The sequence below is a fragment of the Podarcis raffonei genome, chromosome 10 (genome assembly GCF_027172205.1).
Source record: "Podarcis raffonei isolate rPodRaf1 chromosome 10, rPodRaf1.pri, whole genome shotgun sequence".
NCBI classification, from domain to species: Eukaryota; Metazoa; Chordata; class Lepidosauria; order Squamata; family Lacertidae; genus Podarcis; species Podarcis raffonei.
This window is the reverse complement of record NC_070611.1, coordinates 32904697-32930876: the sequence shown is the minus strand read 5'-3', so window position 1 is coordinate 32930876 and position 26180 is coordinate 32904697. Positions and strand designations below refer to the sequence as shown.

General features: G+C 43.4%; 1 protein-coding gene across 3 annotated transcripts in view; it reads left to right on the top strand.

The window, feature by feature from the left end:
• PTPRR (protein tyrosine phosphatase receptor type R) overlaps positions 1-26180 on the top strand; it is a 103572-nt gene that overhangs the window by 20810 nt on the left and 56582 nt on the right. The window lies entirely within an intron of this gene.

The window sequence follows — 26180 nt, the reverse complement described above, 5'->3', positions numbered from 1 at the left end:
GTTGTAACTCACCACACCTCAGGGCAATGTGTTATCTACTCCTGGTGTAGCCTGTTGTTGGTTTTTAGGCTGCTGGTGGCACAAAAGGCAGAGGCCATGTAAGTTTTAGAAGTTAGGGGTTAAGTGTGATTGAATGATCCTCAACAAAACCAAAACTGTTCCGATGCTGCAGGATAACTTGGGAACATCTGCTTTGTTGCACTTGCTGATAAACTAGACAAACCTAGCTATAACCTGTTCTACATAGAAGGTGATGAAGTGTAAGAAGCCTTGAAGGCTTGCTAGGAAACGAAGAGCAAAATGATGAATGAATTTGAATTTACAAACTTTCTTAGTGTAAAACAAAAAAAAATGGACGACCACCAACTCAAGACCAAGCTTTTTTGCCATTGGTTGCCCTGGGTGTACTACAGACAGCATATACAGGACAAACTATCACATTTCCAAGAGAGGTCATCCCTGACCACTGGGCACACTGAGTGGGCTTATGGGAGTTGAAGCCTAGCAATATATGGAGGCTATAGGAAATGTCGCTGAGGAGATGCAGTGATGAGGACATCTGCCTCTCTGGGTAGTTGTTAGAGATACAGCACCAGTGTCAATGAAAATAAGGTGGAAAATCCTCTGGTACAATCTTTGCCAACCTTGTGCCTTCCAGATGTTTTGGACTACAACTCCCATCAGCCTTGGCCACCCATGCTGACTGAGATTGATGGGAGTTGCATCCAAAGCACCAGATCGGCAAAGACTGAAAGAATTGCCAAACTTCCTTTCTTTTCCCGCATGTGGATAAAGCTGAGCCATGCAGGTGGGAGGCAGGCGCACGCTTAACACAGCTACCATAAACATAGCAGCAGCTGCTTTTTAAAAGGAAAATGTGTTGCAATTTGCATGAATTATATGGCAACCCCACATGTGTAGAACAGAATGCGAAAGCTCCCTCAATTGGCCTGAATTCTTCTACTGTGTGGGGTTTGGGTTTTTGTTTTTTTTACATAAATACCTGAAGCCTGAATTAAGCACATTTGCAGTTGGTCATTCTTACATAACTGCCCTATTAAATCTCCATTAGCTGCCTAGTGAGAGTCCTGACTTCCTCTACTTAATGCATTTGTGCAGAGCAAAGGCTGCTCTCCTGCGAGTGCCGGCCTGACTGAGAGCCATATGGGCAGCAATGGCTGGAGCACAACAGTGTGAATTAAGCACCCGGTTAGCCTCTATTTAGAGTACAAGCCCTTCTGTGAGGATATCTGAGGACTTTCTACTTATAGTATTGCCTCGTTGGGGTGGGCAGAGAAGTATTTCAGTGCACAATTATGGAGAGGAGAGTCAACTGCCAAACTGAATAATCATTCGCAAATAAATTTCCCTCAGGAATGTCTTTGGGAAGCCTTGACAGTTGGGGGTTCTCCCGTGTTCCAGGAAAGCTGTGGGCCAGCGAGCAGTTAGGAGAGATTTGGGTTTAAGAATCTGAATGTTCTTCCCCACAGAGTCATTCCTCTCTCAAAGCATTTTTTGAATGATTTGCATTTTATTGCCGTGCACTTTTCCTCTTTGTTTGCTTGCTGCTTTTGCTCTCCCCCCCTTTTTTTTTTTTGCTTTGAACTTTCAGGAGCATTTTTTGTCATCTTGCTGACCTTTCCAGGAACACTAATACGCAAAGACGCTCCCCTGTGCATTAGTCACCTTCAAAGAAATGAGGTTATGTCAGGGTTGGGGAACTGGCGGCCTTCAGAGGTTTTTTGGGACTGCAACTTCCATCAGGCCTGACCATTGGCCATACTGGCTGGGGCTGATGGGAGCTGGAATCCAACAACACCCAGGGGTTGTGGTGGTCACAGCTCCCCCACCCAGTTTTGCTTTTTGGAAATCTTAGTGAAGGCTTTGATAGTAGGGCTTCTCCTGTGTTCTCTCAGGTGGTCTTTATCTGAATCCATTCTATTTATTCCTTTATTAACCCCCAGTTGTGCCACCATTTGATCACCCAAAGTGCCACTGAGGCAGGTTTACAATATTAACACACCTACTCAAATAATGGTTCAGATCTGGAGCTGGTGACTTGGGCCAGTGGTGGAGGAAGCCTCTCAGGCACCTGGGGCAGCGTGCCCAGGGGGAGAGTGAACCGCCCATAGGGGCAGGGGGTGCGGTGCCCACAAGGACAGAACGGGGCGCTCGCATCCCATGCTGTCCCATGCTGCCCCGTTCCGCCCCTATGGGTGCCATGCACCCCGTCCCTATGGGCGCCACGGGGCACGCAGAGCCCATAAGGACAGGGCATGTGGTTCCCATACAGGACGCATGGCATCCATAGGGACAGGGCGTGCAGGGGGGCCTCAGCCGCCCTATAGCTGGGGGGGGGGAGGCAGCGGACAGACAGCACGGAGCCTGTGGCCACTTAGATGCGTGGCCCGTGTGTGCTGCAGCCCCGCTGTGATGAGTGCCGCCCGCCATTTTGTCCCCCCCTCCTGTCAGGGTGACACCCAGGGTAGACCGCAACCCCCTTCCTATGCCCCTGACTTGGGCAGCTGCTCTATCTCATGCCAGCCTACCTCATAGGCAGGGCTTTTTTTCAGCTGGAACTCAATGGAGCTCAGTTCCGTCACCTCTCAGTCGCCATTATAAGAGAACAAGGAAGGTGTTCATGGTGAGTTCTGGCACCTCTCTTTCTAGAAAAATAGTACTGCTCATAAGGTTATTATGAGGAGAGAGAGAAATGGGGTAAGATCAGTGTAGGATGTCTTGGGCTCATTGGGGAAAGGGTGGAATAATGTTTTAAATAAAATTATATTTATTTCAACCATTTACTCAATCTTGCTAGGGTGGCTTACAAAAATCCAGGAATCTCTGCTCTCAGGTTTACAATCTAAGAATACATGACATGTGAGGGAAAGGGGGTCGGAGGAAAAAGTTTAAAGCATGGGGACCAGTTATTATAAAGAATATGGCTGCCTAAGACTCTCCCCTCCCGCCACCAGATCAGCAATTGTTATTTTACAGATCCCATTTCTTGGAGTGGGTTTTGCCAAGGAAACCTGACCTTTAGATGCTGACTTTACTAGTGCTGCTGGTTCTTCAACTCATGAGAGCAAATGCAGGTCATAATATCTCCTGCAATCCAATTGCATCCTTTGAGTGCATTATGATGGAGTAGGAAAGTCTGGAAAGCGAGCTTATTTTTTCCTTTTAAATGCTGCCAGCACTTGCAGCAGAACAAGAAGGTTCTGAGCGCTATCCAGTTTTATGTATTTGCAAAGTAGAAGCAGGAATGGTGGGTGAGTGAATGTGCTATCGATCCTCCTTATTATGAGTGAAAATTTTGCATTAGAAAATGAGAATCTGAACAAAAACACACACCAAAAGCTGTATTGCTACCCTTTTACCATTTCCTTGAAACAGATTGCAGATGCTGAGAACTGGATGTAGCTAAGCAAAAAGAAAAAGAAAATTGCTTTGTGAATCTCTCAATAAAGGAACTATGCTAATGGATAATCTGAGGATACATCTTGGTGTAAACCTGATCATTTTATTTGTATGAATAGGAGGTTAAGGGATTTTTCCCCCTCCCAGGCATAATTTCATATAACCTTGAGGGGCTTCCTACTGCAAGACAATGTTATTCTTATCTGATGTTTTTAGCCTTTTCTATTAAGGAGCAACAGGAAATTGCTATGCAATTTCTAAGTGCCCTAAGCAGAATTTGATTATACCATAAGTAGGCTCCACAGATTCAGACTGACTGTTCCTCTTTAAATTTGGGCTTTAACTGTGCCTTTTTTGCAAATGTTCACAGTCGACTGCCTTAAGTTTTGTGTTGTTGTTTTTAAAAAAGAAGCACTTGAAATAAAATATAAGATCAAATGTGGCTTTCCTAGTTTCCCAGAAGATTTGATGTTCACAGAACTGGCTGAACTGAAAACAGAAGAATCCAATCAAACCTGACAACTTGCCCTGTTTGAATGGGAACTGTCTGGTGCAATTTGAAAAATAAATTAGAAAGTGAAAATAAAAGGTGTTATCATGTGCACTTTGAAATATGATCTTCTAGCCTGGCCTTTGCCCTAGGACTCTTGCAGGCAGGTGATTGTTGTGGAATAGATGCTCCTCAGTGTGGAAGTTTTTTGCAACTCCCACACAATGGCGATTTCATCAAAATGCCAAAAACACCTGTTGCCAATGAACTGTGTGATAGCTCATTGACCCCTGTGCAGGGCCAGCTTTATGCATAAACTAAGGAAACTATAACTCAGAGCCTCAGATTATGAGGGGCCTCTAAATTCAATTTTTTAAAACTAGATTTCAAGTTTTAAATAATTGGTTAATAAAGGAAATAGGATAAACAGACTATAAAACAGATGTTGTTTTGAGGCATATCCTCCAACATCTTGAGTCCCTAAACCAGTATGTTGGGTCTTCCCACGTGTGCTCCTGTTCGAGTCACATGACCCGCACAAGATCACGAAGCCCATAATATGCGCTTCTTTTCAGGGCCGTGCTTACATGGTGCCCAAAACTGTGACCTCCCAAAAAGCGCATTTCAGGGCAAGATCTTGACGCAGAATTGCATGAGCACCAAAATTTAATGAGCCCCAAAAATGATTTCCATGTTCACACACGAAAACAGGATGTCCCTTTTTTCCAGGGCACTTGTGGGGTATGGTAAGATGGCAAAAGTATATTTAATTCCTACACAATTCTTTGTCATATAGTGTTGATAAATCTGTGCATAAATAACTATAATGTAGTTTTGTATATGCCATTCACAAGGTGTTTTCATTTAAATGTATTTTATCTGCAAATAGGCTGATGGCAAGTTGTTTATGTTTGTTAGGTGATTGGCTTTCGCTGAATCCTCATATATGACAATTTAAAAGTTTAGTATTTCTGTTTTCATCGTACTTTGTGTCACCGAAAAACATGTGTATATTTCTAACATGATGTGGCCTCCTAAATTTGGCAAAGCTTAAAGCCTCAGCATGTCTTAATTTAGCCCTACAGCGCTAAGAAACACCACTTAGCAGGGCTGGCCCAAGACGTTTTGCTGCCTGAGGCGAAGAAGATGATAGCACCCACCCTCCAATCCTGCACACAGTCCAACTGGACTAGCAGTTGAATCTTTCTTTAGTACTTGTGACAGAACAACACTGTACCCGAGGGGTGCAGGGTAGTTCAGGGGGGCATAGAACAGGCTAGCGCTGTAGATTTAGGGAGAACAGTAAAAGGGCTGCTGTGACCTTTGGCAGCTGCCGCCTGAGGCAGCTGCTTCACTCTGTCTAATGCTAGGGCTGGGACTGCACACTGGTACCAAGGGATATCCTCTGGCAGCTTGCAGTGTGGAAGTAGGTCATTACATGCATGTCTCTTATCATTTAACTTCACCTTCCTATGATTGTTCCCCCCCCCAAAAAAAAAAAAAACAACAACACCCAACACCTTCATTTTCTTTTTATGGTTTGGACCATTTTATGGCAACATGATTCCTTCAAGCCATGTAGATCCCAGATTTCCTTCTTAAGGAAAGATGCCTCGTTCCCTTTATTTTGTGAATAATTCTAATTGGCACGGCACGTGTTCCAAATGGCATCCAAGGAGCCTCCAGCTCTGTCGTTCTGTATTTTGTTTGCACAAAGAAGTTTGCTGGCCTCATTTCCTTTTTGCTTCCTTCGGTGCACTTCAGCAGGGATAATTGTGGGACGAACTATTATGCTGGCATTGTGCTTGCTGTCAGTCTTTGTAGAGAGGGCAAAAAGGATTGTGTTTAGAGTCTAATGTACACTAGAACATCCCAAAGGCATTTTTATTTTTATTTTTGTCTTGTTCCATATAAAATGAAGAGGAAAAATAAGAGTGCAATATATTCTTAATTTATCATGTGTGGAGTGCAGTGCACATATACTTGGAAGCAAGCCTCATTGAATTAAATGGGCATTGCTCTCGAGTAAGTGGACATAGGATTGCAGCCGTAGGAGTGCATTCAACTAATCCTACTCAAATCCAACCCATTGAAATGAATGAACATGTTAATCATGTAAATTAACTTCAAGGGATCTTTTCTGAGAAGGACTAGTGTATACAAGGACTAATGTATACCATGTATACAAAACCCACTGTGCCAGCCCAGCCCTCACTGCTGCTGTTGCAGGGTGGGCACGGGGCACAGAGGGCTCACAGGGCTGCACTGCGCCACCTGCCCGCCAGCCCGCACGGGGGGAGCCCAGCCAACCGATGCAGCCCTAGGCCAGTGCATCACCCTGATGCTGGTCAGGCATCCATTCAGCGAGGGGCACAGTGGCACAACAGCAAGGCCAGGCTGGACTCTGTGACCCAGAGATCAGCAGGCAGGCAGGGTGGGATGGGATGGGAATCCCTATGTTGAGGCACGTGGTTCACGCCTCCTCAAAATCATGTGCCCCCTGTCCCCCCCCCGACCCTGACCCCACATTGATCCTTCTGTTCCATCTGGACCAAAATGGGGACCATCTTCCGGATGATGTGACTTTGTGGATGATTAATGACCTATAGCTTGGTAGGCTGTAAATGCATGAGGAAACCTTGCCTTTAAAAAAACCACTAGTGGACTGTTAGCAAGTTTTGCAAATGGGGCCAAGCTGGGATCTCTATTATCATTATTAGTACTATATTATGGTTCCCATAACAAATGTTGTATCATCCTTCTGTTGTCCTTTGCTTCAAGGTCACTCCTAACTGACAATTGGTAATGGAGCTTAATTCTTATTTGGCTGTGTTCCAGAAAGAGATGGGTGAAAGGTTTTCAGAAATCGAAGGTTGAGTTAATGCATGTCCTGTTCACTGCATGGTGGAAGCCTTATGGGGAAGAACTAGAGCTAAGAATATATATGCAATAAAACATTATAATTAGGCATTAGTATTGGGTATGGTCAAGAAGATATATGGTAAATATATGTGTTACCCTCATGCAATCTTTGTTCCGATGTGGGTTTGAAATAGAGTATTATGTCCTTTATCAGTTCTTGGAGAATATTGTGAGAATATATTCTCTACAGTCTTGGGTGATATATACTTGAGAGATGATGGTGTGGAAATCATCGAACTGTTGAGTTGGAAGGGACCCCAAGAGTCATCTAGTCCATAAATGCATCTATGTTGTGTTAAATTTCAATTCAGATTAACAGTTTGGGTAGTTGTTTTCCTTTTCTCCCCTCCCCTATTATCCTTCTCCCATAATTATTTATTATTTTGGACATTAATATACTGTTTTGGGGGGTGCAAAATGTTTTCCAACAGGTCCAAATAACACAGTTGCGCAATACAGAACGAACCAGCAAAATTAAAGAATGCCAGATGAAAACAACATTATGCAGAGATTTCAGTTTTGAAATTGTATTGGCTATGCTGTCTTTTTGCCCAAGAATGGTACAAGTGGTTTTTGTTTGCTTGCTTTGGTCTTTCTGTGATCTGTTAGTATTTTTGTAATTATGAATTATTTGGGTAAATGGCTTCTGGCACTATTTACATTGTGCTGCGTATAATATGACTTTGACCGATAACAGAACAGTCACCCAGGCTAATGAACACAAGCCCTGCTTTGCTGGCAATTCCTAACTTCTTCCATACAGGGCAAAACCTGCATGTAATGGACTCATTTGTGCCGTCCTAATGTGACCAATATGTCTTGTCTTTTTACGAACCATCCTTATTGATTGCCTGTTCAGTTTTATTCTCAACACTTATAGGAAATCATAGCTAATGTACGTCCAGTGCAAAGGCTCATGGATTTTTTGAATCTTAAGGGAAAGCCAAGACAGCGACACAGGAGAGCAAGCAGATTCATTAGCAGCATGCCAGACAACTTCCATTAACGTATTAATTAATTATTGCAGTCTAAAATCTAATTATATTCAACATACTTACAGACCAGAACCAGACTTTGTCTAGTGTCCTTCACTTTAATCACTTTCTTTATTCAGTCAGTGTAAATGAGTCTCTTCAAATAAAAACATCTTGAAGGTCCCAGGCCACAGAGAGGTTAGGCTGGCCTCAACTAGAGCCAGGGCTTTTTCGGCTGCGGCTCCAACCTGGTGGAACACTCTGTCACAAGAGACTAGGGCCCTGTGGGACTTGACATCTTTCTGCAGGGCCTGCAAGACAGAGCTGTTCCACCAGGCCTTTGGCCAGGGCACAGCCTGACTCCCTCCTTCGACAATCTTCGCGGAGCTCTGGCCCAATGGTTGCCATTGGTTTGATTTGAATTAATTTTATATTGAATGATTTTAGAGTGTTGTGTTGTGTTGTACTGTTGTACTGTTTTATTGTTGTTAGCCGCCCTGAGCCCGGCTTCGGCTGGGGAGGGCGGGATATAAATAAAATTATTATTATATTATTGTTATTATTAGTAATAATAATATTTATTATAGACCCACCTTTTGTCCAGCGATCTGGCATAGGATCAAATGCATAAAAAATGCTATATGTACAAATGGACATCTTAATCCTTCCAAGCAGTGTTGTTGGCGGCATCCAGCTGTCTCGAGAGACAGTGGAGTGTGCCTCCAGGGGTGAAGTCAAGCCACTGCACTTGCAGTACTGAAGCAACTTTCCAGGGTGTGCAAGCCTGGGCAGTGTGTATGGGGTCCTGGACTGCTCAGACAACAAGACCACCACCCCCAGCCTCTCTGATGTGGTCCAAAGGAAAGCAGAGCAGTGTGTTTGCTGCTCTGGAAAAAGTTCCAGAGCTGCACTCCTTCACATTCCCCCAGCACAGCCCCACTGATCTTGTCAATTTGCTCCCTATTTTTGTCCTTTTAACAGAAGATATCCATGGGAGATTGTTGCAACGTGTCTACGTGGGATGACAGGCAACAAGTGACGAGGGGGCTTTGCTCAGTTTCCCAGGCAGTTTGTTCCTTTGGTTCAAAGCAATCTCTTAAAAGCCTACCTCTGAAGTCATTTTAAATCAAATACATTAGCATCCACCCAAAGGCAAACTAGCAAGAAATTGCCTCTTTATTGTGGTTCTTGGCTTATACAAGAACTGCAGGGACACATAGGTGATTATAATACCCAGTTAAAGGCATGTGAAGAATATGAGAAGCAAAAACACCCCCCAACAACCCCTAACTGTTTGACATAAATGCTTTGTGCTGCCAAGTGTGAAAGCATTCAGCATTGGAAGTCTTGAGCTCTGTATTGAAAATTGCTTTTAGAACAAATATTCAAATAAGGTGCTGGTGCTGTTTATTCCCTGTGTTAGGGATAGGGAACATCCAGGGACAAATGTGACCCCAGCTGGCCCTTCCCAGGCCACACCCCTCCTGAACTGCACCAACTCACAGGGTTGCCAAGTTGAATAAAATATTAGGGGGCCCCAGGTAAGCCCCGTGCCATATAATTGATCACAAGACATGGCACGCACATCCCATTTGAGTGGCAATGCCAATCAACTTGGAGGGGGGCAGCCTCCTCAAATATTTTATTATGGGGGCTGAGGGGAACTCGGCCCCTAGGAGTTGACTCTTATGCTACCTCACAACCCTTGCTTTTGCAACCTCCTTTGCCTGGCTGAAATGTGTCCCTGAGCTCTTCCACTTGGGGCAGATCCACACCAGACATTTAAAGCTCACCTGGCACCATCATTACATGCCTTTAGGCACCAGGCAAAAACATTCCTCTTTACCCTATGGTAATAGCCTATGGCTATTAAATTATGGCCTGTGGGGGAGAAGACTGTTATTAGGATGACTATTTTAATATTAGGCTGTCAGTATGCTTTTATTATGTCGTAATCGTTAATGTTCTGTAATGTGTTTCTAAATTATTATTATTATTATTATTATTATTATTATTATTATGGGCAGCTCCCAACAGTATATTAAAAATGCGATAAAACCTCAAACATTAAAAACTTCCCTAAACAGGGCTCCCTTCAGATGTCTTCTAAAAGTCACATAGTTGTTTATTTCCTTGACATCTGATGGGAGGACGTTCCACAGGGTGGGCGCCACTACTGAGAAGGCCCTCTGCCTGGTTCCCTCACTTCTCACAGTGAAGGAACCGCCAGAAGGCCCTCAGCACTGGACCTCAGTGTCCGGGCTGGATGATGGGGGTGGAGACGCTCCTTCAGGCATACTGGGCCGGAGCCGTTTAGGGCTTTAAAGGTCAACATCAACACTTTGAATTGGGCTCGGAAATGAACTGGGAGCCAATGAAGGTCTTTCAGGACTGGTGTTATGTGGTCTCGGCGGCCACTCCCAGTCACCAGTCTTGTTGCCGCATTCTGGATTAGTTGCAGTTTCCGGGTCACCTTGAAAGGTAGCCCCACGTACCACGAATTGCAGTAGTCCAAGCGGGAGATAACTAGAGCATGCACCACTCTGGTGAGACAGTCTCAGCTGGTGTATTATTATTATTATTATTATTATTATTATTATTATTATTATTATTATAATTATACAGATCAGTAGTAGAGAATGGCTTTTGGACATGAACTTGTAGGGTACCAGTCAGGGTAGATTTACAAAGAGCAAGAGATCACCCAACTCTCATCAGCAGCCAGAGACCCTATGCATGACTTTGACCATCTGTCCTGCAAAGATGTCAAGAAGTGCTCTGGCTGAATGAGATTGTACTGTGAGTGTAGTATAGGGATGACCCAGCTGAGGTGAATTGAATGGGAGATATAGGTGTTCAAGTTCACAGTACATCATGATGCCATGCCCTGTGAAAGCGCACACCATGAAAAGACATGTAAGAAGACTGAGGGTTCCTTTGGAACAAGCGTGGGATCTTAAGTATTTTGCAGAATGAAAAATCTATATATATTCTGGGACCCCAGATGTCATTACCTTTTGTGCAAACGACCTTTCCTGAAATGAAATGAGGGTGTATAGTGTAGGATCTTTTTAATTCAGCTCCTGACAACCACGTTGTGTTCATAAGCAGGAGATCTGTACCGTTCTGCTTTCCACAAAATCATCGGCGGTTCACATTTTCCTGCAAAGAGACAGCTGGACAACACGAGGAGATAAAAGGAAATCTTAACTTCAGAGTAAAGGAAATGGCATACTCTTTTCCTTGAGCAAAAAGAAGAGTGCGATAGAACATTACCCATGCCTCCTGATTCATACAATAACAAAAATGTTTTTTCCCCCTTTTAAATGCTTTTCTTTTAAAAAGAATGGAAGATGCAGTTTTCATTTTTTAAAAAGGCTTTAAATGCAATCCGTGTGCCACTGAAGGCAGTGATTTTCATAGCTGTAAGAATGCATATTTAGAGTGACTGAAATCCACAATTTTAAAAACAAGGCACTTTTATAGGCAGTTCGTTGGTGGCAATAAAATAGCTTTCAGATACTTTACTACAGATGTGCTACTAGAACAACAATAAGTGGGAACAGCAGCAAAATGTTGCGATGTAAAGGGCTCCTATTCAGTGCCATACACCTTTTCCAGGACACTCCCTTCCACTATCGCCTCCCCAGTTTTCCATTCCCTACTTTGACTGCCAGCAATCCATAGCAATTGAGCATGTCCAATCCTTGCTGGCTATTTGGATTTTTATTTTATTTTTTTATTCTCCTTAGGCTTTGTTTTAATTTGTAAACTACCGTTTGGCAAACTTTGGGGTTCTTCAGCTTCTTGATCTCCACCCCCTTTGCGTGTGAAGGGTGTCATCTTGGCTATAAGGATCTACCCTCGGAAAATGAGTCACCCTTGGTTTATAGGATGTAAATGAAGCTGATGCGTTTACATTTACAGGGAGCTAACTATATATTTTAATCCTATCATCCTATTTGAGGCTTCCAGGAATATCCGTAGTGGCGTAATCTCGTAGCATATGATGCTTTGCATGCTTTGTACCATGTATGGAGGCAACTTGAAAGTTTAAGAAAGACTCTCAAATTAATGTACTGCTTTGAACATACTGGCAAGCACCAGCTACAAGTACATTAAAAAATGAAGAGTGACTATGTAAGTACTGATTATTAAAGAGCCTGGGGGTTTAAGGTGTCATTAACATTAAGAGGGAATCAGTAGTTAGAAATTTAGCTATTGATAGATTTTGGTAAATATGGTTTATGTGATTTGATTAATGTGATTTGCATCTCTGCTTTTAGATATTATTATCAGATGAACTGAGATAGTAACGTAACTTTTATTTCTCCGTCTCCTATATAGATTGACCTTATTAGATTCTAGTGAACATTTGTTCATTTACTTCATTTTTCCAGTTGCCATTTGGAAACAACAACACCTGGAGTGTTTTTCGTTCCTTTTCAGTGTTTGCACCTAGCACAGCGTTGGGGCCATATAAATCTTAAACATCTGTAAAACCAGAGTTTCTAATCCAGTACTCAGACACATTGGGGAGAAGGTGCAATTTAACTGTGGAGTTTAACGTGCAATTTTCCTGTGTGTTCATGAAGAAAATGGAGATGCAATAATAATAAATCATAAAGGGGGGAAAGAAATACTTGAGCATCCCACTCACTGAAATTATACAGCTAGCCAGAGCTTCACATAGTATAGCAGGGGTTTCATTGCAAGTCAAGTCAAATAGCCTTTGATAAATAATTTGTTTTGAATAATTGAACTGTCTTTAAACATTAGCAATTTGCATATAGGCCTGGTAAACAAAAATGGATTAAGATTAGCGTAGACACCATAAAGCCTTTATGTTCATACTGGAAGCCTCTTCTAGAATATCTATCAACCTTTTAAAAAGTAGTTTACTAGTCCTTAATAAAGAGATAGACTTAAATCTGATTTGCCATGCTCAAGTTTAGAATTTAGGGATACAATGAAAACTTTGGCTTGTAAGGCTAAGGAATTAATATTGGTCTGCGATAACAATGCTATACCAAACCTTGTCACTGAAGCAATCAGAATTTTCGTAGGGTTGCCAAACGTCTGGAATTTCCCAGGTATAGCTGGTATTCTGCCCTCTAAAAAATAAAAAAGCTGGATTTTCAGTTTTTGAAATATGGCAGCCCTAAATTATGGAATGTTTGTATATGGCTTCTTTTGGTATAACTCATCCTCACTCACTTGGCCAGAAAGATGCGCTGCTCTATTGCTGGAGTAAATAGAAACAGAAAATAAAAGGAGCAAGAGAGATAAGCCCAGTGGTAAAAGTCTGGCTGCAGCCCATAATTATAGGAATGACTAAATTTACCTCCATAATAGGCACTCTATTACTGGGCTCAGTCAGCAAATCACACAGATGACACAACTGTTCTTGCCTTTTAGCCTTACGGGAAACATTCTGCAGAAGACAGAAATAGGTTTGTCCTGAACATTTAAAAACCAGAAACACAAACTCTGATATTTCTCTATCTGTAATTCCAGTTTATTATATATTTGGGACTATAGTACCTGGCTTCAGAAAAGCTTTATTTATATGAAGTGGTGCATTCTGTGAAATACGCTCTTTAATGCAACTTTCTATTAGGGCTGTGCGCCAGATTTGGCTGAGGCCCAAGTACTGAGCCAAACCAGGCTTACTCGGGGTGACTCAGGCATTGGACGAATCGGGTGCAGATGGTCTCATGTGGGATTGGATGGCCCAGGACACTCCAGGGCTGTCAGGGAGGCAAGGCATCAGGAAGGAAAGAGTTGCAGGCATTGGGTGGGGAAACCCAGCAGAAAGTTTGAGACCTATTCCGCCAACCAGCTGCGACTGGTAGACAGGAGGTCAGGTAAGCCCTGTCAGCTGCTATTATGTGTGTGTGAGAGAGAACAGTGTTAAGCCAGAATTTCTGCAGTTTAAAATGGGTTTAATGAGGAGTTGTGCAGACTTAATTGAGATTAGTCTCTGCCTGGTACTAAAGAGCTTTTAAGTTGCAAAGAGGGCAGTTGTGACTAAGAAACCAAAATGACTGATCCCCTATTTTTTGAAAACATAACATCCAGCACTTTGCTTGCATCTCTCTTAATCCTTAATTGAAGCATATCAGTCTCCCGAGAAGCACAGAACAGAAGCAAAAAAAAAATGTGGTGGTCATTATATTAGCAAAGCTAATTTCAGTTGATTGCTAAGATAAGAAGTCAAGGGAAGCCAAATTCGGTAGCATTACTTAGTGGTCAGAAAGCATGTCGCCTCCCACCCCACCCCCCAAAGGAAAGCAAAACCATCTTCAGGTGGTAGAAAATTAACTCCCTCTTATTTTAGGTCCCCTCTCTTGTATGGCTAAACTTCTACTTGGGGACAACAGCTTAAAATTGCAAAGATTTTTAGGGACGTCCACAACTGAGATTGCGTGTTGGGCAGTCTAAATCTGTATCCCGATTAATTTGCCTTTTGAGGGATGTGTGAATCTGCCAGTTTTGCTTCTCTAAGTTTCTCATTTTTCTAGTCTTTAATTCAGTTCTTTACACTTACACAGCAATTTGCCATTTTTCAAACAGAAAAACCCTCCTGAAATTCTCGAGCATTTTAATGCAAATTCCTCCTAATAGACACAAGTTTGTATGTAGTTCTAACTAACACACACATCTTTGCAAGCAATCTCCCCTAATGCATTTTTGTATGTTATTTTCACCTAATATGTACGTTTTGTCCATACAGTTGAATTGTAGAACTGTATCACAAAATTTGGAGAAGTGGTTTTCAGAGGATAGCTGTGTTTTCATTTGCGCATTGGTTTGAGAAGTGCAAATTAGATAGCTTCTCGTTAAAATGCAAATAAAAATAGAATATTTCCTCCATCCCTAGAGAAAACTCGATGGCTGGAGTTTGCTACATGCTCCAGATCTTGCCTATTGTTATAGCCTCTGCATTCCTTTTTCTCCTGAGTGTCGTTATGTCTGTTACCACTGAGGAAGGAGGTGCCAAGCTTTAACCAAAGCAAGAGCCCTGAGAAGGGTGCAAGGATGCTTTAGGTCTCCAGTTCAATTGACTTTCCTCCACCTCTTGTTTCCTCTTTTCCAAACGCATGTGTTAATATGCTTTTTTAAAAAAATCAGTGGTGAGCTCTTGGCACTGGGGAAGAATGAGATCAAAGAGAAACAGCAGAGATATTGAGCATGCAGAGCTGGAGTTTTGGAGAGCTCTTCTGCTGTGCACTTCAAAATGAGTGTCAATAGGACTCGAAATGAGGGCAGGAATCTCCCCGAAGTCTGTGTGCACTAAAGAGCCAGTGAGATGCTCCAACAGCAGGTATTAATTTCTTCAGTCAACAGGCAGAGAAAGCCATGGCTCAGGCAACCGTGCCGTGAATAAAGTAAAAGCAAGCAAAGAAGTGGCTTCAGGTGTGTTGTGTGACTATGCAGGGGGCAGAAAGGGAAGCTTCTTGTTCTTTTCTGCATCTCTGTCAGATACTAAAGGACAGTTCTGCACCTCCCTCAGCTGGGAAATAAGCAACCTTCCAATATAGTCCAATAAGAACATAAGAAGGACCTGCTGGACTGATGGCCAGCATTCTGTTCTTACAGCGCTCAAGCAGATGCCTGTGGGAAGTCCATGAGGGTGACAGCATTCGCCACACTTGTAGTTTCCAGCGACTGGTATAGAGAGGATTGCTGTCTCCAACAGTGCAGGGAGAACATAGCCATTGTGGCTAGTCACCACGGACAGCCTTATCTTCCAGGTATTTATCTAATCACTTTATAAACCTATCCAGGTTGGTAGAAGGAAGGGAGGTCTCACTTTCCACTCCAGCCTCTGATGTCTGGGTCACTGCTGTGGTTATGTATCAGGTGCAAGGAGTGTAGGGAAATGTAGTTTTCTAGCTCTTGGTGAGCAAGTCAAATACAGAGAGATGCAGGCAAGTGGATCCATTAGTGGCAGAGTCTGAATTGGCTCATGGGTTAAACCACAGAGCCTAGGCTTTACCGAGCAGAAGGTCAGTGGTTCGAATCCCCACGACGGAGTGAGCTCCCATTGCTCGGTCCCAGCTCCTGCCAACCTAGTAGTTCGAAAGCATGCAGTGCAAGTAGATAAATAGGTACCGCTCTGGCGGGAAGGTAAACGGCGTTTCCGTGCGCTGCTCTGGTTCGCCAGAAGCAGCTTAGTCATGCTGGCCACATGACCCAGAAGCTGTACGCCAGCTCCCTCGTCCAGTAAAGCGAGATGAGCGCCGCAACCCCAGTCAGCCACGACTGGACATAATGGTCAGGGGTCCCTTTACCTTTACCTTTACTAAATGAACAGCACAATCCCAGCCATGTCTACTAGGAAGTCAGTCCTATTAAATTCAGTGATGCTCCTGGATAACTGGGGCTAGGATTGCAGTCTTGAGTTATTTTCTTAGCCCCTCTACCCCCAAAATTGTATTTCTCTCTCTCCCCCCCCCCAATTTTAAGCTTGGCTTGTGGAGTTCTCTCCATTAGCAATTGATGCAGCCACATTGTGAAGATGCACAGCTAGAAGCATCCCAGGTAGCATATTTCATCTCTCTTTTGGAAAAGTATAAAAAAGCCTGGTATGCTGCTTTATGTTCACACCTCGTACACAAATTTCATTTAAGTTTCTTTTAATTGTTTAGAAACATAGTTCTTTTTCGAGAATGGGTTGTTTACATTCCAGCCTTTATCAATCACACCTGAGCTTTTGTAAAAGCTGCATTTTGGCGATTCTAGTGCGTTCTACCTCATTGTGACTTGCAGAATATCCCCATCATTATGTGACAATAGTTTGATCATTTTGGAATGTGCTGCAAATGATCAGTTATAAAATATATGCAGGTATCTTAACGGGCTTTACTAATATCTGTGGAGTCTCATTTCCTTAGCTGAGTTTCTCTTTTGCCATGTTGAGTACTTTCCACAATTCCAGCATATTAAAATGCTAAATAATATATCACTAATGAGCTTGGTCTCTAGAGTTCATAATATTTGACTTTTGCGGATACAGTAATGCAGAAAGAGAGATAATGAAAATCAGAAATTAATTCGCTGGGAAGCTTCTTCCACTTTTCACATGTATTTTGGCTGGTACATAACTCAACCTTTTTTTTCTGGTCTCCTAAGTATCATTGGCAAGAAATTGGAGCATTGCAATTATTTCTAGTCATGAGTTTTGTCATTTTCCTATGATTAAAATCTCAATGTCCATGTTATATGAAGTGTGTTCTTAGCTTATTGTGGTTTATATCCACACTATGCACACACTACATTTACTCCTTGTTTTTCTGTATTGCTTTTTCATGTTAAAAGCAATGGTGTATTCTTTCCTGGATGCAACTTTCAATTCCCATTAACATTAACGGGAGAAAGCCACAGGCATCAAGGAGATAGAATAGTCCCCTAAGGCCATTAGGTTCTCTTCCATGCTTTCAAAACACATAGCGAGGGAATGGAAAGTGCAAGGGCATTTCAAGGAGAGATATTAAATTACACTCATCCCCTCCCCACTCATTGCATGGAGTGAGTGAGAATGGGGGAAATGGACATGGGCACAAGGCCAAGCACACACACATCAGTGTGGATCACTTGGGGTAACTGATCCATTCAGCAAATGATTTCCCCACCAGCACCATTGCAAATTAGGCTAGTAAGGCCAGCGGATATGAAGATTTTGGTGAGGTTCAGGAAATGTCTGTTGTTAGACTTTGCTGATCTCACGCTTGTTCCCAACTTCTACTTTTTGTCAGCCTCTTCTTCCAAGTACTGGTGGCCACTTTAAGGTCTCGGTCCCTCTCTTTGAACTCAGTTTCCTTAGATTTTCATGGTTAAGACACAAGCTGCCAAGATCAATACTTTAATAAAATTAATATTGGCATACCCACGGTAAAAAAAATAAAATATGTAAGTGTACAGGACCCTCCAGGGGATAATTAGTGAAAAGGAAATAGTTTTAACAACCCTTTAAAGTGAATTCTGGCCCCTCCAAATCTTCAGATGAGCGCTCTCTATACACGCTGCTGCTCAATAGTGTATCTTTTTTTGGATATATATATATATATATGGAGAGAGAGGGAGAGAGATTTTTACCCAGTTTCACAATTTGCCCCTGAAACAAGACACAATTTCACCACCGTGAAATAGGGGCAGCTATTTCAAGGGTAAGGCCCTAAACTAGTTGGTCCAGTTTGGATGAGGAATCCTTCTGTAACAGTGGCTTCTTTTAAAAAAAAAATTGAAACTGTGGGTCACCGACCTCTTTTTTTGTTGTTATACCAGTGGGCACATTTTGGAATTTTGAGGAAGCGCAATGGGCGCAAGTCATGAAATAACTACCACGGTGATGTTGCTTAACACAGAATGACTACCACATGTAAAAGACCTGAAAAAGAGACAAAAACCACAAGAAGTGTGGACATGCCCGTCCCTCCCCGACCATGAAAAAATACACATACACAAGCCACTTCCGATCCTGGCATCCAATGAAATGTGAGCATTCCAGGGCAGAGAGGCCAAAGCAGTGCAAAGACTGAGAAGCAAGGTCAAGCAGCCTCTTGTGCATTGTGGATTATTGTGGGAATATATGTACCTTTCACAGGCTGCATAAGAGGTACTCGGTTTGCAACCCCTGTTTTAAACATTCAAAAAGTTGCTGAATTGAGACCACTGGTGATTGGGCAGTGGGCTCCTCTCCTCTTCCTCCACATCTCCTCCCATGTTTACAATTAAATTCAAGGCCACTGGAACAAGAACTCCAGCTGCCTCCATGTTTCTCCAATCCCAGAATGCTTCTGGAATTCCAGAGGCAGCATTCTTAATGACATATCTGTTGCTGTGCATAATAAATGTGCCAAGGGGTTTTTGCCCTCACCTGTCCAAAGGCCACTCATTTTCCAGATAGTCATCATTCCTTCTGAGGCAGTAATTGCTGCTTGTAAACATCTGTGATCCTTTTGAGGATAGTTACCTTCTTTAATCATTTGTTGCTTAACTGGATCACAATAAAAATAATAGTTAAACAGCCTTGTCTTGTGGACGAGCAGAGCAATGATTCTAAAGGATAATTGTTGTAATGTACAATTATAGAAAGATGAAAGCTGCCCACCTAGACCTTTCTAGACACTGTTAAGTACATTAGGGTGATATTGCTTGGAAAAGTCAATTGAAGCCAAATTAGTCACAAGTGAGTGGTCAGTGTAATCCAAAGTGACAGTCAGCAGGAGGTCCTACTAAAAACCCATTTCTATAAATCTTGTATTGATGTCCCTCCCCCCTTTATACATATCAGGCTTTACTCTGAAAGCCTGGAGGTTAGCAAACCTAATTCCTTGTAAAGTATAGCCAGTGCTTAATAAGGTCTCCATTAACCATTGAGTGCACTCTTCCATTGGGGTGGGTGGGTAGGGTTGCATGAGTGAAGCTGGAAATCTAATCTTTTGTCAGGAGCCATCTGGAGCTTGTACCAGGAGGAAACAAGGCAGGGCAGTGTTTTCAGCACCATGGAAAGCTCCTAGTGAGCAATGTCTTCCAACAAAGGCTAGAGCTGAACCTAAGAGTCTTTGGGTCCAGCCTATTCACCCTTAGCTTCACCCGCTTTCCTGAGGAGGGTGAATCCTTAAAAGAGTAAGCTCCCATCGCATTGCTGCTTCTTTCTATGGTGCTATTGGGCAGGCACAGTGAAATAGAAGGCACTTAACTCAGGTAAATCACACCTGGGGAAAGGCATCCATGGGAGTCCCGGCACAGATTCTGCTGGCTTCTAATCGCTAGCCTCAGATCTAGTGTCAGGAACCCTGTCCAGTCGCCCCCAGTGATCTCAGCAATTGACCTGGGGTGTACAGGACAAAGTGATTACCCTGTATCACATTATGCAACTCACTCATTGCCTCTTTTTCCTTCCCCAGCAGGGGGCAACAACACATAAATCATCCAGAAGGGGAAAGGCTCCTTTGCTAGTGTTGAAATTTACATGGCTGATGGCTCAGAAGCTAAGAGGATAAGATCACATGGCCACAGAGTGGTGTAACTCTATCCCTTGGCATCTCTGTGATGAAACTCCTCTATGCTTGGCAGTGGAAGAGAGATGGAAAGCCCCTTCATTTTGAAAGTGGAAGTGCCTGTGGTGGTGTGTGACTCTAATCCAGGCATAGGCAAACTCACCCTCCAGCTGTTTTGGGACTACAACTCCCATCTTCCCTGACCACTGGTCCTGTTAGCGAGGGATGATGGGAGTTGTCGTCCCAAAACATCTGGAGGGCCGAGTTTGCCTATGCCTGCTCCAATCTTTTCTATGCAGTAAGCCCACAATTTATGCACATTTAACTTGTATGCATTCAGCTTTATATGTGTGGCAAAATGTTTGTAAAAAGTGGGTAGGGTTCTGGGAAAGATGACATTGGCAGTCCTACCTGCCGTTGAACCCAGTGCATTTTGACTGTACATGATTCTGGCTTTAGGCATGATCCGTGGAACATAACCTCCATGCAAATTGTGGGCTTACTGTATCTATAATTTTTGCACTTCCAATCCCAGTGCAAAGTACAAAAAAGTTCGTTTTAACCACAGAGATTCCATAGTGTTTCAGCTACCTTTTTCATGTGAAATGATGCCTTAGGCTGCAGTAGAGGAGGGACCGATGATCCAATTTTAACATAGATAAATTACCCTTACAGTGTGTAGTGAGTCTTCTACCCATACCATACACCCTCACCAGTCACACCTTGGCCTTTCCCACCATTGGCATGCGGCCTCTGGAATGTTGCCCAGAAGGGAATTTGGCCCTCACTTGCTTTAAACACACACACACACACACACACACACACACACACACACAAGTACAGGTTCTAGCTTGCTAACCCAATGAGAACCATGAAGTCCTGTCTCTGTGTCTCAACAGTTCATATTCTGTCCTGGAGACACATATTGGATTAATCTTTTTCCCACTCACCCCAAAGGTTCTGTTATTGTCCTATGCAGGACAAACCCAGCATGGTAAAACAGAAGAAAAGCAGGGCACTAATAAGACCTAAAGTGACCAAGATCTTTCTTGAAAATATTTAAGCTTCGAACAATGGACTGCAAATCCATGCTAATGCTTCATAGGAATAAGATCACACCTCCTCTTGGAAGGCTAGTGTTTCCTGTGTCTGGGATTCTCCTTTTGCCTGGTAGATAATTCTGCAGCGACACATCCTAATGCTTTTTGAGTTAGTGAATCAATTCCGTTTTTGCTCATTGCAAGCCTGAATGGCTGGCTGGAACTTGCAATTCATTGAGAAATGTAGGTCACGGTCTCCCAGTAACACTTAACATTGTCTTCCTCTGAAGTTGAAATCCGAAGTGGCTTCTGTGATTGAAAAACGGAGGTGGGCCGGCAATAAGAAAGCCAAGAAATGTATGCTTGGAATAGATCAATCATATTTACACAATGGTCCCTAATAGACATTGTTTGTTAGACCAGAACAATTTGGCAGGGGGACTTGTCGTAGAATTTGAAATGTTGCCTGTCTGTTTTATTTCACTCAAGAATGATGGGAGGAGAATTGGGGGGTGACAGGTGTGCTTTGACAAGGAGCAAGGAGGAACCAGAACACAATGTCTTCCCAATAACAGGGGTCAGCCAAACATTGCAAGAATCTAGAGCAATTGAATGGCCAATGGAGAACCCTTAATGCCCAGCTCCAAAGCTGGCCACAATTTCTTGGTCCTTCCATGCCAGATATAAATAAGTGGGACCTGCAACACTAAATTATACTGTGGAGTGCTCTCATTCATAGCCACACCATTTCCCATTCTATTCTCAACCCCAGGTTTTCTGTTTCCCATAGTCAGTTAACATTACCTGGCCTCTGAGCATTTTCAGTTCTCATTGTCTGTTGTTGTTTTTTGTCCTGGTTTGGTATTTCCCCCATACTTTAAAAATAAAAATAAAATTAAAAAATAGTACTACTGCAAACAGGGCCAGATTTAGGTTTGATGAGGCCCTAAGCTACTAAAAGTAATGGGGCCCTTTATATGTGATATTTTAGGGAGCAGGCTAGCAGGTGGGGCCCATTACTTACATGATAGGACCCTACACAACACAAACCATTGTTGCTGTATATAGGTTTTATTTTATTTGTTTTTTTACCTTATATTTTGGAAATGTACATCCAGTTTTTTCCCCTTTTTGGGCCCCCCTCCCCAAGAGAGTGGGGCCCTAAGCTATAGCTTGTTTAGCTTATACGTAAATCCGGCACTGACTGCAAAGATTGGGACTCCCCCATGCCTGCTGATACTTCTCTCCATCTGGGTGGTGCTGTTTTTGCTGCATAAAAATGTAGTGATTCTACAAAGGATCATCACTGTGTCGTTGCAAAGGTGCTAAGTAACTGTCTCATCAGAGCAAAGATTTCCAATTGTGTGATGGGACTTCCACATCTCCTTCCCCCCTTGCACCCCACACTCTCCCCAAGATGGTTGGGAAGACCCCCAGAATGGATTTCGAGGGTGGGGAAGTCCCTTTGTGCAAGCAGAAATCCTTGCACTGGTGGGACAGCTACTTAATGCTACATTCTGAACAAGCCAGAATGTTTCTGAAATTATACCCCATCACACTGGTGCAAAGACAGAGGCTATGGAGTGGCTTAAAATTTTGCGAGGTCATTTCCCGCCCCCTCTGTGTTTCAAGGCACATTTTCATGTTCTGGTGCACAGCAGAGAGAGGGCAGGGATATCTTCCCCTGAATTGTGTGACCTCATGCATGCCACACCCGTTCTGTTCCTATTCATGAAGCTGCCATGTGCTTGCACACTGCTTTGAGAGAAAATGCACAAACCAGCAATATTGGGATATATATATGGATTGTGGCTACCATCAAGTGTGCATGGCTTCAAACTTTGCTGGTGGGAGCATGCTGGAGCCAGAGTAAACGCAGCCAGAGACTTCCTATTTTCTCCTCCCTTCCCTGCTCTCCATCATGCATTCAGATGCTCTTTTCTTTCAATGCAAGTATGCGATGCCAAGTGTTGATGCAGAATAATTGCTTTGCCAGTTTTCTAAGAACCGGCTTTGATATTTGCATTAGGGATCCACTTACTGAAGACCTTCACCAGCACCACGACGCTACTTCAAAGACGCCTTGTCTATGCTCTCGGTAATGTGCTTTGCCCTTTGGAAAACTAATCAGTTAAATCTGATCCTCTTTAATGTTGACATGACTTGCAGCAAGAGAACTGTCACAGTGCATTTCAATTAGGTTTGATTTCCTTACCTAAAAGGTCTTAAAAGCTAATTGCCACAGAGTGCCTTTGTCTCCCCATCGCAGAGGGAGACACGATTATCTGAGGGGCTGGGGAGAGGGAATGCATGGGACTCGCGCAACTTTGTAGTCACTAAGGAGTGCATCTAAAAGGGTAAGGGGATCGTGTTACATGGTGCTTTGGCACAGGACAAGAATGTGTCATTTTAAAAGCAAGGAGGAGAAGGGAGTGAGATAGATATGGCTCAAGTGCAGAGATTCTCCCTTGCTGGGATCCATTTTGCCAGCAGGTGCTGTCACATGCTAAACCAGCAGAAGGGGTGTAAGGAAGTGATACTGTGGTATCTAAGAACAATGCAGTGTGTATGCTCTCCTCGAGGAGCTGACAGGGTACAAACCTAAGCCTAATCTATATATTGTTACAAAAGTTGTGTGCTGCCCCCAATCTCTGCAAGATTACTGAGGGTTCCAGGCACTTACCCAGGGTCTGTGTTACCTTGGTGAATTGAGACATAGCGAAGACTGTTGTAGCTTTAAGAAATATGGTTTATTCACCTATTTACACCTTCAGTCTGCGTGGAGGGAGACCAGATCTTACAGCATGGTCATTTCAAGAAGGCTTGTCCCCCCACAGCAGTGCAGCCGGCCTTCAGCCAGCCTGCCCAAGATGGATCTCAGTCTTTCTTCTTCTTCTTCTTCTTCTTCTTCTTCTTCTTCTTCTTCTTCTTCTTCTTCTTCTCCTCCTCCTCCTCCTCCTCCTCCTCCTCCTCCTCCTCCTCCTCTTCTTTTTCCTAGAACACCATGCTAAAAACTCTCTTTTCCTGTCACCTCACACCCAGTTACCCTGGCAACCTTCCAAATCCCCTGTTCACACCTCAGGGCAAGGAGGGAGGGCAGTCTTCTTGCATCACCATTGGCTCTCAGTGAGCCTATTGTTTCTTAATGGCCCTAGCTTGGCCAGGTCATTTTGCATAGGCTAGTTTAGGAATTACTCTACAGCTTGAATTTCTCCTTTCACACCCCAAATAATAAAAAAACTACCATTTATTAATTTCTAGGGTTATGGGGGGTACCCCTCCCAAAATCTATAGCAATATATATCAGTGATAGGGTGTTCCTCACCCCTATCCCACCTCCTAAGCCTAACAGCAGCATGGAGGAAGCATGGCTAGGGAGAAAGGACTTAGCCATCCATCCCATCACACTGCCATCACAATAAAATGTATCTCCCACACCTGTTATTATTATTTTTTAAAGCTGCCCTTGTCTCTAAGTATACCTTTAACATCTCAGGTACTTTGCTGTTTACTCCCTAAGTAAGTGTGTGCAGGATTGCGGCCTTAGGCATTTGCTTTTACTTCAGTATTATTTCATTTACAGTATATACAGTATATATTTTTATACTGTTGAAAGCAGCCCTTGGGGTGCATAAATTGGCACTAGCCTCATAAGCAGCCTCTGGCACTCAGTTTGAACTAAAAATAAATAACACTGATCATTCATTGAGCAGAAGCAACAGTTTCACAGAATGGCTCACTCTAAAATCCTTAGGTTTTCTCACTGTTATGACTTTTTTATTTTTTGAAATTCAATAATCAGATAATAATGAAAAAAACTGGTTACAGTTTGAAAGACTGGTTGAACAGGAACATTCTAAAGATAAATCAGAGGGAGCTGGTTTAATATGGATGGGGAGGGAATTCCCTAACATTGCCATCCTGAATACCGTATTTTTTGCTCTATAGGACGCACTTTCCCCCTCCAAAAATGAAGGGGAAATGTGTGTGCGTCCTATGGAGCGAATGCAGGCTTCAGGAAGCTATCCGCAAGCCTTCGGAGTGCGGCGGGAGTGCCCACCGGGCTCCGAAGGCTTGCGGATAGCAGCCTACAGCCCGAAGCCCGGGGAGCACACCGCTGCGCTCCCCGGGCTTTGGGCAGCTATCCGCAGTGCATGCCGCCACTCCCGGACCTGTTCTGGGGGCTGGGGTTGGGAGGACCTTGGGCTTCCCCCGCTCCAGCCCCGCGGCTAAAAACGAAGCCGCGCACAGCCTCTCTCGGCTGGAGAGGTTGTGCGTGGCTAAAGAGGAAGCCAAGACAGCCAGCGGGATGGCTTTTTCTTCATTCCCCCCCCCAAAAAAAAACTAGGTGCGCCCTATGGTCGGTATGCCCTATAGAGTGAAAAATACGGTACGCTGAATAAGCTTTTTCCATGCAAGTACCACATTCCCTTGTGGTTGTCCTTCCAAAGGTCACATGCTAGCGGTGGGCAGATCCTGAGGCAGAAGAGGGCAGATCTCTGTGTGTTTGCGTTTTCTAGCTATGCAAAAGCCAGGGGTTTCTACATCCATCCCCATATCTCTCAATTCAGGCACCTGGTACCCCTAGAATCTTGCACTGCTTGGATATTTTGGTGGCACTGTGGTCTAAACCACTGAGCCTCTTGGGCTTGCCAATCAGAAGGTTGGCGGTTCGAATCCCTGCGATGGGGTGAGCTCCCGTCGCTCTGTCCTAGCTCCTGCCAACCTAGCAGTTCGAAAGCATACCAGTTCAAGTAGATAAACAGGTACCATTGCGGCGGGAAGGTAAACGGCATTTCTGTGCGCTCTTGTTTCCGTCACAGTGTTCCGTTGTGCCAGAAGCTGTTTTGTCATGCTGGCCACAGGACCCGGAAAGCTGTCTGTGGACAAACGCCGGCTCCCTTGGCCTAAAAGCGAGATGATCACCGCAACCCCATATTTGCCTTTGACTGGACTTAACCGTCCAGGGGTCCTTTCCCTTTTTACCTTTTAGTGTGTAACACTATTTTTTTGGCCAATGTTGCTTTTAATTCTAATTTTCAGCTTTCATGCATTTCCTATTATTGCTGTGGTGCTTGCCCAGAAGCAAAATTTCGTTGTCCGTGTTTATTTGCTTTACTAACTAACCAGAGAAGCGTCTATTAGAAATTGCTGTTGTTGTCATAGCAGGTCCATATGTAACGTCCTATTATACAAATGTGATTTCATTTGGTTTAAAAGAGGACACCGCGAACCGAAATAGAACATCAAAAGAACCCTGTTCATTCAGAAAATTCAGAAACTAATTGGCTTTGACAGGTTTATGCAACAGTAACTATATTCTAAC